Genomic DNA, 16,484 nt, shown 5'->3' on the forward strand with positions numbered 1-16,484 from the left:
TACTATCTGTGTGGCCTGGACAAGAGCCTTTCAGCTCTCTGAACACAGCACACATTTTTTTTGAATGAATGAGCACACTTCCATTTCCTCATCTGTTACACAGAGATTCTGAGGGACAGATGAGGCACTGACTGGGAAACTGCTACATCAAGTGGACAGTACCACACTTCAGAACCTTCATCCATACACCCTACAACTATCCATCACTTTTCACATGAGACTGATATAAAGACAAACTACACTGATTACTAATCACCAAAGGTCTCGAGTACACACTCATTGCCCATCCTGGGCTCGCCACTGTGGTTGGTACCAAGAAGCACTGGCCCCAAGGAGCTAATGGTCTATGTGAGGGAAGAGCAAAAAAATAAATAAAAATGAAAGGACAATAGGTGACAGAATGCATGAACTCATTCCAGAGAGGGCAGCACAGACTGAGTGCTCAGAGGACCTGCCCAGGGAGGATGGCCCATCACAGAACGTTTCTTAGAGGAAGCAGGATGCATTCTGGGCTGTCCTCCTGACAAAAGGAGGGAGAGGCGAGGGGCTCCAGGTGCCTGAACACCGTGAATAAAGGCGTGTGAGTCACAGCTTATTCAAGGGGCTTTCATACTTATGATCACAGGTGACCTTCACCACATGCCTCGCCTGCATAATACACAGCCAGGAAGCCATCCGTTTATATATAAGAAAACTAACAACCAAAGAGAGGAGAGGTTTTGTCTAAGCTAATCAGCAGCCAACGAGAGACTGGAACCTATGGCTCCTGACTTCTAAATAGAGATCTTGCCTTACACCAAGTAATTTTCCTTGGGCCCAGTGCTGGCCCTGCTTTTATGTGCACAGCTGACCCCTGCACATAGAGGTGGGAGAGTGGCCATGCATTGGATGACCCAGTCAGGAACAAGAGAGAGGCTCCATGTCACAGCACCATGGAATAAGCCCCGCCAGTCCTGGGGACACACCAGCAGCTCCAACATCAACTTGTACCAAGCCCCCCACCAACATGTCCCCTGTGTTCTCTTTTACTTCACACAGCAGGAACACAGGTGCTCTGTCAAATGAAAGCAAGCAGAGGTCCTGCTCTCCCAAGTATACAGCCCAGATAGAGTGGAGATTACAGACCAGTGTTGGGCAGGTAAATGTGTAACAACTAGCTCTCCAGGGGGAAAAAGCACAACTTCCAGTGCTTGAATATTTCCATGGTGTAAGTACTCCCACCATGACCATTTGCAAACTATCAATGGCTTAACAACCAGCTGGCAAATTTCCTGATTATTTACTAATAGGCTCTTGAGAGCCAGTACAAGTAAGCTCCAGCAACCCACTCTAAAAGCCCAGACCTCATCCCTGCAGAAGAAACTCTAAGGCACAGAGAAGAAACGTGCACCCTCCTGTCCCTCCTTGCCAGGAGAAAAGGTCTGGGAATAAGAATGGAGGCTGGACAAGTCATAGGGAAAGGAAGGGGTCCCCACAGGCAGCCTAAGAACAGGAGAAAGACAATTGAAATTAGCTCCTGTGTTACCGTGACCCTATAATGTAAGTCACATCAAGTTACTGCTCTGTTCAAACCCTTTCATGGCTTCCCATCTCTGAGTCTTAGAGAAAAAGACAAAGTTCTTACAAGTATTTGCACAATTCTTACTTACACACACACACACGCACACACGCGCGCGCGCGCGCGCCCAATCCACTTACTCTCTCCACTCTATCCATACTGTCCTTGCTCTTTCCTACAGCATACCCTTTATGCTGGGTGTTCCCTCTACTGCAACATTCTTCTCCTAGATCTCTGCATTGCTAACAATCTCATCTCCTTTTCACCTTCACTCAAATGCCTCCTTCTCAATGAGACCTTCCCAGCCCCTCCATTCAAAGCTATACCTTCCCCAACACACTCAATCTGTCCTGTTCTTTTCTGTTTTTTCCATAACTCTTATCCCCACATACACTATAATTTACATTTTTATGAACTGATTGTTTGTAATCACTCCCCACCAGAACAAAGCTTCATGAGGGCAGGGGTTTCAGTATGCTTCCTTCACTACCGTATTTCCACAGCAAAAACATAGCTTTACATATTGTACCTACTCAATAAATACTTGTTGAATGAGTGAATGCCTGGAGGAGATCTGTGCCAAATCATCTAGGTGCCATCTTGGCTTCCCAAGAGGAGAAAGCTAGGGAATGGAGGAGCCAGTGGTTAGTGTGCGCCCAGCCAGGACTCAGGATGCCTGAGTTCTCACCCCAGCCCTGCCACCTGGGATCTGACATAGCCCGCACCTTCCATCCCACCTCTCTTCATTTAAGCTGAATGGGATACTGCATGGCTAACCCTGGGCAGTACCAAAGGCCAGGACTAAGGCCAAACAGGACACCCAGTGTGAAGGTCGCTGAGTGCGCAGTGGGAGTGCCGAGGTCAGATTCGAGGCATTCCCATGAAGTTCTCAGGAAAGACAAGCTCTTTCCTTTCCCTCTGCACCTGAGCCCCCACCAACACCAACCCCTATCCTCCAGCCTGAGCCTAGAAGAAACCTCCCAAAGAACGCACTCCAACTTAGTGGTAGGATCCAACGGAGCCCCAACTCCACGCAGCTGCCCATCATGCCTCAGGCGGGCTCCCCACATGCTAAATGGCCAGCTCATACTGCTATTTTAAGCTCTGTGGACCCAGCTGTAGCACGTAGCCACAATGGGCTGGCGGCCCAGGTTGGAGGTAGAAGAAGCTAATTCACTGAGAGTGTTGACCTGGGGAGCTATGAAAGGCTGAACTGCAGTCCTTCTCTAGAAGAAACGGAAATTCCCAGTCCACACCCTTAAATTCACCAGCCATGGGAAAGCGAGTCAAGAGCTGCATTGGGCACACCCAGATTCCATTTCTGAATGTGACCCCCTTGAGTTTCCATATCAAAATCACTCCCAGCCCCACCCTGACAATCCCCAGAAATGCCAACAAAACTAGAGCTAGCACAGTAACTATCTTCCAGGACCTGATAGTATGAGAAGAGGCAAAAATGCAGACTGAAGAAAGGAGTGAACCCTCTGCTATCTGAGAGCAGCTTGTCTGCTGAGTCCCTCTCCAACTCCGCTCTTCCACCTCAAGCTCCCCTCTGTGACTCTGCACAGTGCTTAGGCACACGGTCACAATCAATAGGTACATGTTGATTAAACAATTGTTTCTAAGTGTATTCCAAAACCAAATATGATGAAAGTGGTCTCAGGACAACCCATCTTAATTACTATGATCAGTATCATCATTACTACATACAATCGTTCCTTTTGACCTCATTAGGCACCAAAACTGAGAATAAAAACCACAGAACCACGGAACCAATAGAGTTTAGGGATGCCCCACACTGCAGCCCTTCCAGGAAAGGATTTTCAAGCCAACAGTCACATTGTGCTCCTGGGAGGTGTGTTCCCTGAAGCTGTGTAACATGATGACCTGCTCCAACATACCCTCCTCCAAAGGATGTTCAGCAACCAGGAGCTGGGTTCAGAGGCAATGAACAAACTCTTGGAGCGATTTCCACTCCCAACTTCACACTGCAGGACATCAGCAAAACCACTCGGGGCCTGTGAGGTCATACATGCCTAGGGCTCCCAGCAGCCCTACAGCGTTAATTGCTCAGTTTAAGCAACATCAGCAGCAGGGGAAAAGGAAAGGAAATCCAGAAGGTGCTGTAATTGGGAAGCTCTGGGACCCTTCTCCTTGCTACCTGCATGTTTCAAGATTGAAGCAGCCACCCACACCTTAAAGAAACCACCTGGATTGGGGAGAGGGAGAGAAATTCCTTGAAACTTTTTTTGGAGAAAGATCCCCAAAGTTGTGGGTCTCCAGAGATCATTTGGCCCACTTTTCTCCTCCCCTTCCCTTCCCTGGCTTCAATCAATCCAGATAGACTCTGTACATTTCTACTGTAATTATAAAAGTAACTATAGCAGCCTTCACTTACCAAAAGAATGTGGACTGATCAACGGGATCTTACATATGTGACCCCTACAAAGGTCCTAGAAAGGAACTGCAGCAGATACCATTGTATCAAAGGTGAAGTCACTGTCACCAAGGCCAGTCACTGAATGGACCAGAGCCTGGTCTTCAGACCTCCAGCCCAGTGCTCACTCCAAATGCTGAGTTCCCTTCAAAACAGAATTTCTCTCACTGTGGTTCCCAGGCCATCCACTGTCCATCTTCGGTATCAGTGCGAATTTATGAGCCCACTCTGGCTTTATTGAGTCAGAATATCTGAAGGCAGGACTGAGGTAACCTCCTCTATTAATAAACTCTAAAATGTGCTGTCATTTGAGGGCCCCTGCTGAGAAGGGAGCTAATTGGATCTAACTGGCTCTTCCTTTCACTACCCAAGCAGTAACTCAAGTCTACCACCTCTAGCAAATATTCTGAAACTAGAGGTCTGGGGGGTATAGGACCCCTCCCCACTCCTTCCTTTGGTCCATCTCCTAAAGATACATCTGCAGCCTGGCTGGCATGACTCAGTGGTTGAACCAGGAGATCCACAGTTTGATTCCCAGTCAGGGCGCATGTCCAGGTTGCAGGCTCAATCCCCTGTATGGGATGTGCAGCAGATAGCTGATCGATGATTCTCACTCATCACTGATGTTTCTATCTCTCTTTCTCTCCCTTCCTCTCTGAAATCAATAAAAATATATTAATAAAAAATATACAACTGCACATAATCACCAAAGTGACCCTGAGACATTTCTGTCAGTAATATGAAGTCACACCAGCCAGAAGATAATCTGGCCAAAATCTCTCCTCTCTAGTAAGGACATACCTGCCAAAATCCCCAGTCAGCCCAAGCCCATTCTCAGACGTGCCTTGTAAAGAGGAATGTGGTGGGGAGCAAGGGCGGAGAGAGCAGAATGAAAGGCCTGGGTTATTCCGGGGCTGCTTTTCTCTCCCCTTTGCATGTGTCCTCAACAATACAGAGCTCTGCCTGTGACTGTTCATTTTCAGATGTCCCCCACCCCAGCAAAGCCAATGAAGACACCACAGCCCCGAGACAGCTTTAAGTCTGTCCCTGGTCATCTGTGCTGACCCTGTAGCCACCATTCTGTCTCAGACGCAGCTGCCTCCTGACTGTTCCAGCCTCAGGGAGGGCTGCGCAACCTGGCTCAGCTCTCTGCCAGCCTGCTCCAATTCAAGGCTTCAATTAGCAGCCTTTCCCGGGTATGGAGGCTACTTGGGCTGATGGCCCAGTTACAGTCTCCCCTTATCGTGATTCCCCCACACACACCTTCCCTCCCACCCTTCCCCCTCAGAGCCCCATCACGTGGTCTCACTGACTCAGCCTGGGCAGCCCAAGTGGGCAAGTCTCATCTTTGCAAAGGTACTATCAACTGTAAGAGAGCAGGGTGATTCAGAATCCTACTGCGTCCCCTCAGCACCTACCACTCCTAGTCATGTGCCAGCGACTCAATAGGCACTTGTTGAATGGATGAACAAAGTTCAAAAATCTTCTGGTGGTACCTAGTGTGAACAATAAAAGGGAAAGATGAGGGAAGAAAATCACAGGAAGGAGAAGAGCTCAGGTGAGGCCAAGAGCAAGGCAATCAGCTCAGAAGGCCGCAGGCCCAAGGAAAGGGGGCTGGCGGGTATGCTAGCAGCTTCCCTGCCTTCTTCCCAAAACCCAAGACCCCCACCCTCAATCAGTAATCAGAACTGGCAAATTCTGAAACTGGCAGTTTCCTCATTCCATCAGCACAGCGTCTCCCAACCAGAAAACCTGTCTCACCTGGATGAATTAATTGAGTAATTAACTTCCCTAATCGGCTCCCTCCCAGCCCACCTTTCAGAGAGGACGGACTGGCAGGGGCTGCCAGAGCAGGAGGAAAGCCCGCTTGTGCCTTGGGATCCCGCTGCCTTCTCCGCCAGACCTCGCTGGTCTCACACACGGCCCCCTAGTGCTTCAAGGCCCCCTCAGGGCCCTCCAGGGCACGCAGACCTCTGCCACACGAAGCGCACACACACATGCTTACTGAGAGTGACACCACCTCTCAAGCAGCTTACATACTGGCTGCAGCTCCAGTCTGTCAGATACAGCAAAGGGTTGGGGAGAAGCGGGTGGAATGAATCTGGGCAAAAGACTAACACGAATCATAGAAGCTACAGCTGCTGGGAAGGGCTGAGAGGCAGAGTGCGGCAGCAGGAAGGGCAAGGGGGACAGGGTCAGAGACCCAGGCTTGAGTCCCAGATCTGTCTCTTAGGCACTGTGCCACTTGATCCTTGTGAACTACAGTTCCCTCCTTCCAGGGCTGCCCTAGGGCTCCTGACCCCAGGAAGAGGTACTCATTTATGCCCAGTCTCCTCCCCTCTGCAGAAATGTCCCAAGGAGGATCCTGCACAGCCTGTCTCTACTCTCTGCTTGATCTCTGCGTGAACACTGCCCAGGCCAGGAGTTTGCCAGGCAGCCTAATCATTTCACAGCTATTGATAACTCCTGAGAAGCTCTGCCTCCATCTGAGCCCACCTGCCTGCTTCTACCTTCTACCTTACAGATGTGGGAGTGGCCTGGGGAGACATTGGCCATGAAGTCATCACATCAGTATCAAATCCCAGCTCTGCCCCGTGATACGTTACTAAACTGCCCACACCTCAGTTTTCTCATCTGAATTATGAGTACAATAAATGCCTAATGACCCACAGAGTCAATGATTGGTGAGCAGTGCCTGGCACACACTACCCTTAATAAATAGTAGATAATATTTCTTTTAATTATCATCATCATTATTCTGGCTAATAACATTACTTCTTCCCTCTGGAGCAGTAAAGCCTGATTCCTCTCCCAGATGCCAGCCTTTCATAGTAAGAGGACAGTTTCAGGTGCCTGAGACTTCTTTTCCTCAAGCAAAACACCCTCACTTCTTGCCACTGTTACTTATGCAGCAACCTGCCAACCTCCTGCCACCTGCCCACTCTGCTCCTTGCCTTTCCTGATCTGCCAGTGCACTCCCTAAAATGCAGGCCCTGAACTCCGATATCTGACTAGAGGCCCAGTGCACAAAATTCATGCATGGGTACAGTTCCTAGGCCTGGCCTGTGATCAGGGCCATCTTCCCCAGGTGTCCCCCCACACCATCCCCCCACTGCCACTACCCACCCTAGTTCCCCCTTTTGCCATTGGGTGATCAGTGCCTGACAACCAGGAGAGGGACTGAGAGGTCAACTGTTCCTGCCCACTCACCAGCCCTGCCCCCACCACAGGGGCCTTGGCCTGGTGCCGCTCACATCTCCCACTATCCCCCCATCCTTCTCCCTCCGCCCTCCCCCCCCACTCCATTCCCCTTTCACCATCAGGCAATCGGAGCCTGCCAGCCAGAGAAAGGGACCAAGAGGTGGTCAGTGCGCCTCATAGTGACTGGTCCAGCGATTATTCTGGTTGTCACACCTTTAGGGTCAATTTGCATATTACCCTTTTATTATATAGGATGAGTGCAGTACCTCCAGTGCCTGGCACACAGTAGGTGCACCAGAAACATCTGGTGACAGATTATTCAGCAAATGAGCTGAACACTCTACTTTATGGAATCTGAAAATTACCAAAGGCAACAGACTGTGGTATCTCTTGCTCTGGATGCTCTGTTCCCTTCCACGCAGCCAGGCAGGAAACTCCCTCCACCGTGCCTCAGACCCTGCTCAAGGAAGACGGCCCTGGGCCATGCACAGATCTACTCTCCCCTTCAATATTCCTGCACTTTTCTACATGTAAATATAGGACTTCAGTACAAGGGGCAACTGTAACCATTTGTCCATTAACCTTCATCTTGGTTTTGTTCCATTGTTAACAGCACATTTGTGATGTAAAGTCCTGATTCTATTATCCAACATACTCATAAATTATTTCTCTCAGCTTTCAAAAGATCACAGAACTTTTGCCCTAACACTGATGTTAGAGATTATTAAATTCAATGCCTTCCATATCCAAATGAGGAAACTGAGGCACAAAGTAGTAAAGTAACTTGCCCAAGTACAACTTATCATTTTGTGTCAAAACTGAGATTTGAGTCCTGGATCCTTCCTCTCAGCCCAAATTACCAACAGTAACACTATATAACCTGAGTACTTAACCTTGTGCCAGGACTTAAATATCTATTTTCTCCAATCCTCATAATAACCCTGCAAGATAAACATTCCCACTTGACAGATGAGAAAGCTTAGGTCACCCCTCCTGGACCACACAGAAAAACATTAGGACCAGAATCTGCTCCATCTTACTCCACAACCCCTGAGCATCAGAACAGCTCCAACTAAATGTCCTAAACTTTAGGACCTTAAGAAATGCAAACCAATAGGTCTAAACCTAAATGTTACCTTCCCTTCCCTCTACCTACTTGTTCCTCCTGTGGCATTTGCTACACTGATAACAGCATCACTACCAACTTAGTCACTTATACTAGAAACCTAAAGAAATTCCTCAGACTCTTTCTGTTACTTTACCTTTTTCCCCTAATGTGCATGCCCCCCTTCCGCTCCTTCATGTATTTCCCTGGCAAGGTTTCTCACCCCATCTCCTCCTTAACAAACATACAAAACAATTACAAAAACCTCCTGCCTGGTTTCTTCCCCCCACCCCCCACCCCACAGCCCCTCTCCATTTCCTGATCAACTTTACACTCACCCTCACAATCATCTTTCTAAAATAAACTGATCTTCAAAAGAAAGCATCAACAAAACAACAAGAAAGCCCACTGCGTAGGAGAGCATATTTGCCAATGTTATCCCCGATAAGGGTTTCATCTCCAACTCATACAACTTAACAAATGGAAGGTAAACAACCCAGTCAATAAATGGGCAACGGACCTAAATAGATACTTTTTGAAAGAGGACATACAGAAGGCCTAGAGACATATGAAAACATGTTCAAAGTCACTAATCATCAGAGAGATGCAAATCAAAATGACAATGCAGTACCATCTCACACCTGTCAGAATGGCTATTATCAACAAATCAACAAACGACAAGTGCTGGTGAGGATTCGAAGAAAAAGACCCTCACCTCATGCACTGCTGGTGGGAGTGCAGACTGGTGCAGCCTCTGTGGAGAACAGTATGGAGTTTCCGCAAAAAACTGAAAATGGAACTCCCATTTGACCCAGTAATCCCACTTCTAGGACTATATCCCAAGAAACCAGAAACACCAATCAGAAAGGATATATGCACCCCTATGTTCATAGCAGCACAATTTACAATAGCTAAGATTTGGAATAAGCCTAAGTGCCCTTCAGCAGATGAGTGGATTAAAAAACTACTACACAATGGAATGCTCCACTGCTGTGGGGGGAAAAGGGACTCCTACTATTTGCAATAGCATGGATGGACCTGAAGAGTATTATACTAAGTGAAATAAGCTAGTTGGAGAAAGATAAATATCACATGATCTCACTCATTTGTGGAATATAATGAACAACATAAATTGATGAACAAAAACAGATCCAGAGACAGTGAAGCATCAATCAGACAATCAAACCTGAGGGAAGGCAGGGGAGGGTGGGATAAAGGGGAGAGATCAACCAAGGACTTGTATGCATGCATATAAGGCTAACCGATGGACACAGACACCGGGGGGGTGAGGGCATGAGCGGGGGTGGGGTGGGGGAGGAATCGGGGGATAAGGACACATATGTAATACCTTAATTAATAAAGAAAATAAAAATTTTAAAAAATATAAATTGATCTTATGCTGCCCCATCTTATGAACTTTGTTGGTTATATTCCAGATTTCTTTGAAGAGCTACCAATTCCTTCATTATAACCTAACAGGCCCTCCACTCCAACTCCTGTGCATTTTCAAGACCCATTTCAAACTTCATCTCTGTCTTGACTGGCTCCTGCCTTTGTACTTTCCAAAGTCAGTCTCCCTGGTGTAGCCTTTGCAAATGCCTCTGTTGCAGAACTTCTCACATTGTATTTCCTTTGTGAGAGTCTTTCATGCCTTTTCATGGTGAGCTCCCTGAGGGCAGAAAGGTGACATTTCTGAATCCCCAGCTCTAATTCATAAATGTGCTAATTTATACAAAGTGCTAGTTTACTCAACCTTGAAAACACTCAATGAAAGTTATCGAGTAAATCAGGAAACCCACAAATCAGGGCTCTGTTAATAATTTTATTATGAAAATAATCTTTTGTTAAATAAAAACCTGTATCTTGAGTTAAGATCAAATCTATTTTAGAAATTAGAAAGATGGTGTTAAAATACTGACTGAGAGAGGTCCTTATTGAAAGATGCATGAAATCCAGGTTTCTTTACTAGTTAATAGGCACCAATGAAAATAAGAAGAGAAAAATCTAATTTCAAGAAATAAAGAATCGGAGGATCCAAGATGGCTGCTCTGGTAGACACCTAACCGCAGCAGCACACAACAATTTCAATGGAATACAACTAAAATGTAGAGTGGACATCGCCCAGAGCTACAGGTAGTTGACTGACTGAAAATTCTACAACAAGAAGGAAAGAGAAAACCAGAAGGAAAATCAGAGGAGCTGAAAAAAAGCCTAAGGTACGGAGACATGCTGCGCGCTCGCATGCACGCACGCGGAGAGGTCGCAGCCAGAGAGGAGGAGAGGGCTGGGTGCTGCCTGGCGTTCCCTAGCAGGAAGGAAATAAAACCCCCAGCCTGGGCTGAACCCCTGAACCAGCAGCGCTGACCCCCAGTTATGAGCCAGACCCTGAGGACCCAGGCTCCGGCGGGGGAGACGGGGTTGTAAGGCGGAATCCCAAAAGCAGCGAAAAGCAGGGCCCCCGGAGTCGCGCACTTTGCGCGCAGAGGACTGAATGTTGACTCTGATGCTGGATTACCCAAGCCGGAAGAAACAAAGCCTCCGGCGGCGCTGAGCCTCAGTCCGGACTGCTCTGAACCCCAGTCCTGGACCAGACCCTGGGGACCCAGGCTCGGGCAGGGGGAGACGGGGCTGTGAAGCAGAATCCCAGGGGAGTGGCAAAAAGCGGAGCCCCCAGAGTCACGCGCACACAGAGGACAGTCTGTTGACTCTGATCCTAGACTCCCCTAGCGGGAAGGAGAAAAAAAAAAAAAAAAAGCTCCAGACTGGAGGAATGGGACAGGGAGCAGGAGCCCCTGCCGGACACCAGCCAGGACACCAGCCAGCCGGGCACCGGCAGGAAGCCGGGCAACGGGGCCCCCAGGGGGGGGTGCCCCCGAGCCATCGACCTCTGAGAGCGGGCAACGGAGCCAAGGCCGGGGGCTGCTTCCTGGGTGGCGCCAACCCCGGCAACAGGCTGGAGCAGCGCGGGAGCCCGTGGAGAACAAAGGGGTGCCACAGGCCAACCTGCTGAGCTCCCAGGACAAGGAGGAAGAAACCAAAGTTCTCAATGTGAAGAAATCAAGTGAGAGCAAAAGATAGTAAAATTACTTAAGAAAGAATACAAAGAAGATCTTAAAAAGTCAAAGACTAAGTCAGAACTCAACTCACCAGCCAACATTGCAACATAAATGAGTTTAAAAAAAAAAAAAAAGGACAGAATGTTGGAACAACGGCGGCCAGGCCTAGAGTGCCCAGGCACAAAGCAATGGCAACCGGGCCCGGAGCAGCAACGGCCAGGCCCCAGAGCAGCAGCAGCCAGAACCAGAGCAACAACAGCCAGCACTGGAGCAGCCAGACCTGAGGCGGAGGCAGCCAAGCCCAGGGTGGCCAGTCCAGGAATACCCAGACCCGGAGTGGCCGGACCCAGAGAAGCCGGGCCCAGAGCAGCCGGGTTGGGAGCAGCCAGGCCCAGAACAGCAGTAGCCAAGCCCGGAGCATCCAGGCTGGGAGCGGCCAGACTCGGAGCGGCCGGGCCCGGAGCAGCCGGGCCCAGAGCAGCCGGGTCTGGTGCTGCCAGGCCCGGAGCAGCAGCTGCCAGGCTGGGAGTGGCCAGGCACGGAGCAGCCAGGTCTGGTGCGGCCAGGCCCGGAGCAGCGGTTGCCAGGCTGGGAGCGGCCAGGCCCGGAGCAGCCGGGTCGGGTGCGGCCAGGCCCGGAGCAACGGCTGCCAGGCTGGGAGCAGCCAAGCCCGGAGCAGCCGGGTCTGGTGCGGCCAGGCCCGGAGCAGCGGTTGCCAGGCTGGGAGCGGCCAGGCCCAGAGCAGCTGGGTCTGGTGTGGCCAGGCCCGGAGCAGCAGCTGCCGGGCTGGGAGCGGCCAGGCCCGGAGGAGCAGCTGGGCCCAGAGCAGCCAGGTCGGGTGCGGCCAGGCCCGGAGCACCGGCTTCCAGGCTGGGAGCAGCCAAGCCCGGAGCAGCCGGGTCTGGTGCGGCCAGGCCCGGAGCAGCGGTTGCCAGGCTGGGAGCGGCCAGGCCCGGAGCAGCCGGGTCTGGTGCGGCCAGACCCAGAGCAGCGGTTGCCAGGCTGGGAGCGGCCAGGCCCAGAGCAGCTGGGTCTGGTGTGGCCAGGCCCGGAGCAGCAGCTGCCGGGCTGGGAGCGGCCAGGCCCGGAGGAGCAGCTGGGCCCAGAGCAGCCAGGTCGGGTGCGGCCAGGCCCGGAGCAGCAGCAGCCAGGTCCAGAGCAACTAGGTCGGGAGCAGCAGTGACCAGACCTGGAGCAGCTGGTTGTGGAATGAACCAGAGCAACAGAGGCCAGGCCCGAAGCAGCCAGGCCCAAAACAGCTCGCTTCTCGCCTGCCCCTGCCCCACGGCGGCCTCTCAGACATGGCTGGAAACTTTTGTGGGAACTTGAGGGTCTGCTGAATCAAGTGATGAAGGCTTAGATCTGGATGTGTTGAGTTAGTATAGGGCTGGGGTGTTGATCTGTGAGTGCCTTGGGTGGGGCCTGTATGAGGCTGGTTGACCTATTTGGAAATGTCTTTTGTGTGAAATGTATCATTGGGCATGTGGTGGTATTATTGATATGAGAAAATGCTAAGTAACAGATTTACTATCTGAAAAGGGATTAACTATCGGGGAAAGGGAGGGAGGAAGAGACTGAACATAAACTGTGCACCTATAAATGAGGACAATGGGGGATGGGGAGGGGGCGGAGGGTGGGGTGGGAACCTGGTGGAGGGGGGAAGAAATTAGGAACCTTTGTAACAATATGAACAATAAAGATTGATTTAAAAAAAAAAGAAAGAAAGAAAGAAAGAAAGAATCTAAGTTATAGTGGATGTGTGGCTATGACCCAAATGAATTAATTTGCTAATTGTTTCCATTTGCTTTAATCTATGGCAACTCCCAGACTAGTGCTTTTCAAACTGCAGGTCATTACTCATTAGTGGGTTATGAAATCAGTTCAGTGGGTCAGAAAGAATATTTTTTAAAATTAAAACGAAATGTACCTCACACAGTAATTTCATGAAACAATTTTTAGGTGATACACACACACACACACGCTGAATCACAAAGTTTGAGAAACATGCTTTGATGGTGACATACATGTACAACCCACCACATGAGTCTCAGCATATGATTGACTGCCCAAGAGAATATACACTTTCTAGGCACAAAATTCAGAGCTATTTACTTTCTGCAGGGGGCCATACCTGGCCAGGAAGATTTACCCAGCTGCAGAATATAGACTTGGTTTCATCCTCCAAGATAGAAATGTGCTTAAAGGATGCCAGGAAGTTACATGCACCATGAGAAGAGACAGAGCAAATCTTGTCATTATGAAAATTTGTCCCTGAGTCATTTGATCCAACAACTTCATCTGCTGGGCAGAACTCTGGCTGGGAATGTGGACTTAGGTGTTTGACGAAAAATGGGGAGAATAGTGCCCATCTCATGCTGAAGCAAAATCTTAAATGGACAACACATAATATGGGCTCCTTATTCATGTATTCATCTCTTGGTTACTGAAACAAATCAAAAGTTGGTTTAAAAATGTATGAAGTTGCCCTAGCTGGTTTGGCTCAGTGAATAGAGCATCAGCCTGCGGATTGAAGGGTCCCAGGTTGTATTCCAGTCAAGGGCATGTACCTCGGTTGCGGGTTTCTCCCCAGTCTGGGGCCCTGGTTGGGGCTCGTGCAGAAGCAACCAATCAATGTGTTTCTCTCACATTGATATTTCTCTCTGTCTTTTCCTCTCTCTTCCACTCTCTCTGAAAACCAATGGAAAAGTATCCTCCGGTGAGGAATTTAAAAAAGAAAGAATGTATGAAGTTAACTCAGTACAGAACTGTACCTTCCTAACCCATTAAAACTAGGGAAAACCAACTTTAAATTGAGCCAATATTTTATCCGTTACAAATTCTACTCAGCTGTCTGCCTCATGTGTCTAAAGTAGACACTACCTCCCACTGGTTCTCCAAAACAGAAGGAAAACATCGTGCCCGCACGCGTTTAAAGGCTCTGTGCAGGGGATGATGGCCTCATGTCTTGTTTCGTTTAAGGCAGAATAAGAGGAGTGGGTTTAAATGCAAGGAGGCCTCCAGAAGAGAGCCGTTACGGACAGGGACAGGTGACTGCAGCAGGTGCTAGCTACCACCCTGGGCCAGTTGAGCCCGCCCCACCTGGAGTCCAGGCTAGCCACATGTCGGGTGTTTAATGCGATCAGCATGGGAGCAGCACAGTCCCTTCCTTCCTACATGACTTTGGGAGGTGCCTTCCTGTCTGTGGCATCCATGGTTCCAGGATGAGGCGGGATGCTGACTGTGGGGTTGCCACAAACAATCGACCATCCCCCGGGCCCTGCAGCCTATTTCCAGCTCCTGATAGTTCCTGTCTAATGTCAAAGTCAACTGAGGAATCCAGGGCATCCTGGACCCAGCATTGTTCAAATCACACATTCCTCTTCATAAAAAGCTACTGAATAACTCTCATTCCTCCAGCCTCGCAGGAGAAACCACATCAGAGAACGAGCAACCAGATCCCTGTGTGATGGGAACAAAGGGGACAGACGGGAGCCTTAGGGTGTCTCCACCGCTTTCCATCAGATCCCCTGCAGCATATACCCAGACCTGCCCAGAGAGCTCACCTGCCCCTTCCCACATGCTGACCCCACCTACAGCCGCAGCAGCCAAGAGCAGGTGTGAGTGGCCAGAGCCCTACCTGCACCCTTGGCTCAGACACATGGCTTTTGAAGTGTCAGTGTTGCTACACCACCTATCTTCCTGACTTGTTGTGAAAAACTGCAACTAAACTCTCAGAGGAGGGAAGAAGCTTGGCGATGTTTATTGAGAGCCGAAGTGTCAGGTACTGGGATTTAGCATTGGGGTCAGAAACCTCTTATCTCTGTGAATGATCAGCCAAGCCATGATGAAGACAGACATTCAAACAGGGTGAGGGACACACACACCAATATTATGCTAATATTCTAGAGAGGGATAAGAAAGGCCAGGGAGGAAGGGGGCGGGGGAGGTCAGAGGAAAAGATAAGAAAGATGGAGGGAAAGAAGTCTGCAGTGGGAGAGGCTGACATACCCCCTCCCCCAATAGCACTAAATGAAAACCACTGTCCTGCATCCCACAGCAAAATGCAAGAGTTGCTTTCTGCCCACAAGGAGCTTACAATCTGCCTGGAAACCAATCAAAGTGCAAGTCCTCTTCCTGAGGCAGAGCTCACAGGATGCCCACACTCCCAACCCATCCTTCTCACCCACATTTCCAACCAGTAACTCTGTGTGAATAACTTCTGAGATGACGAATCCCACTACTTTGTTTCTTATTTGGGAACATTAGACATCATGAAAATACAAATTAAAATGGCCAACCTATCACAACCTACCAGGTTAGAAAAATTACATATATGCAATGTCAGCATATAAGTGGTGTAATGCTGGCCCCATACCCACACATGGCTACCCAAGGCTGGCAAGAGTGTGTCTCCCACTTCCTAACACCATGGCCACCTCCCCACATTTCTGGTTCACTTACTCATTAGTCTCCCAGCCAGTCTCACCTCATCTCCAGGCCTCTCTTAGGAGACTGCAGGCACCCTCCTAACACTCAGTCCTGCCCATTTCACTCGCCGTGCAATCATTACAATGGTTTCCGTTTCATGGATCATTTCAGGAAAAGCCCTGGAGGTCACTTGGGGAAGACTAAGCAGGACTCGGTAGGGCCTAAAAGATGCACTGTTCTTTGGTGGGGGGTGAGCTGGGACAGAAGGAATGATGTAAAGATGGGAGATCTCATGCAAGTTTTCCTTGAGATTTTCTTTAACTTTTCCCTTTGAGAAGGTCCCAGAATGAAGTCCAAGTCACCAAATGAAAAGGAAGTCTTAGTAGTAGTGAGTTTATTCAATTGTTTAGTCTTGTTTTAACCAACCTTTTCATTGTGAACGGACCAAGAGACAAAGTATTTTAATCAATCAACAAACACTGATTGAGTATCCTTATAAATAGGAAGAAGCGGCTGTATTACATGGACATTATAATCCACTGGTGTACACACAGCTCAGGTACCAGAGATATGATGCCTGTTTATGCCAGCCACTTGCACACGGAAGGAAGAGCAAGCTTCCTTGTGCCTTTGCACATTCTGTTTGCTCCCTGTGTGGAAAGTACTCCCCTCTCTTGGCCATTCATTTTCTCTGTGACG

The 16,484-nt window shown here is 49.3% G+C and overlaps 1 protein-coding gene across 3 annotated transcripts in view; it reads right to left on the reverse strand.

The window, feature by feature from the left end:
- TSPAN9 (tetraspanin 9) overlaps positions 1-16,484 on the reverse strand; it is a 204,147-nt gene that overhangs the window by 94,766 nt on the left and 92,897 nt on the right. The gene's annotated exons all lie outside the window — the stretch shown is intronic.

The sequence above is a fragment of the Pipistrellus kuhlii genome, unplaced genomic scaffold (genome assembly GCF_014108245.1).
Source record: "Pipistrellus kuhlii isolate mPipKuh1 unplaced genomic scaffold, mPipKuh1.p scaffold_m20_p_3, whole genome shotgun sequence".
Lineage (NCBI taxonomy): Eukaryota > Metazoa > Chordata > Mammalia > Chiroptera > Vespertilionidae > Pipistrellus > Pipistrellus kuhlii.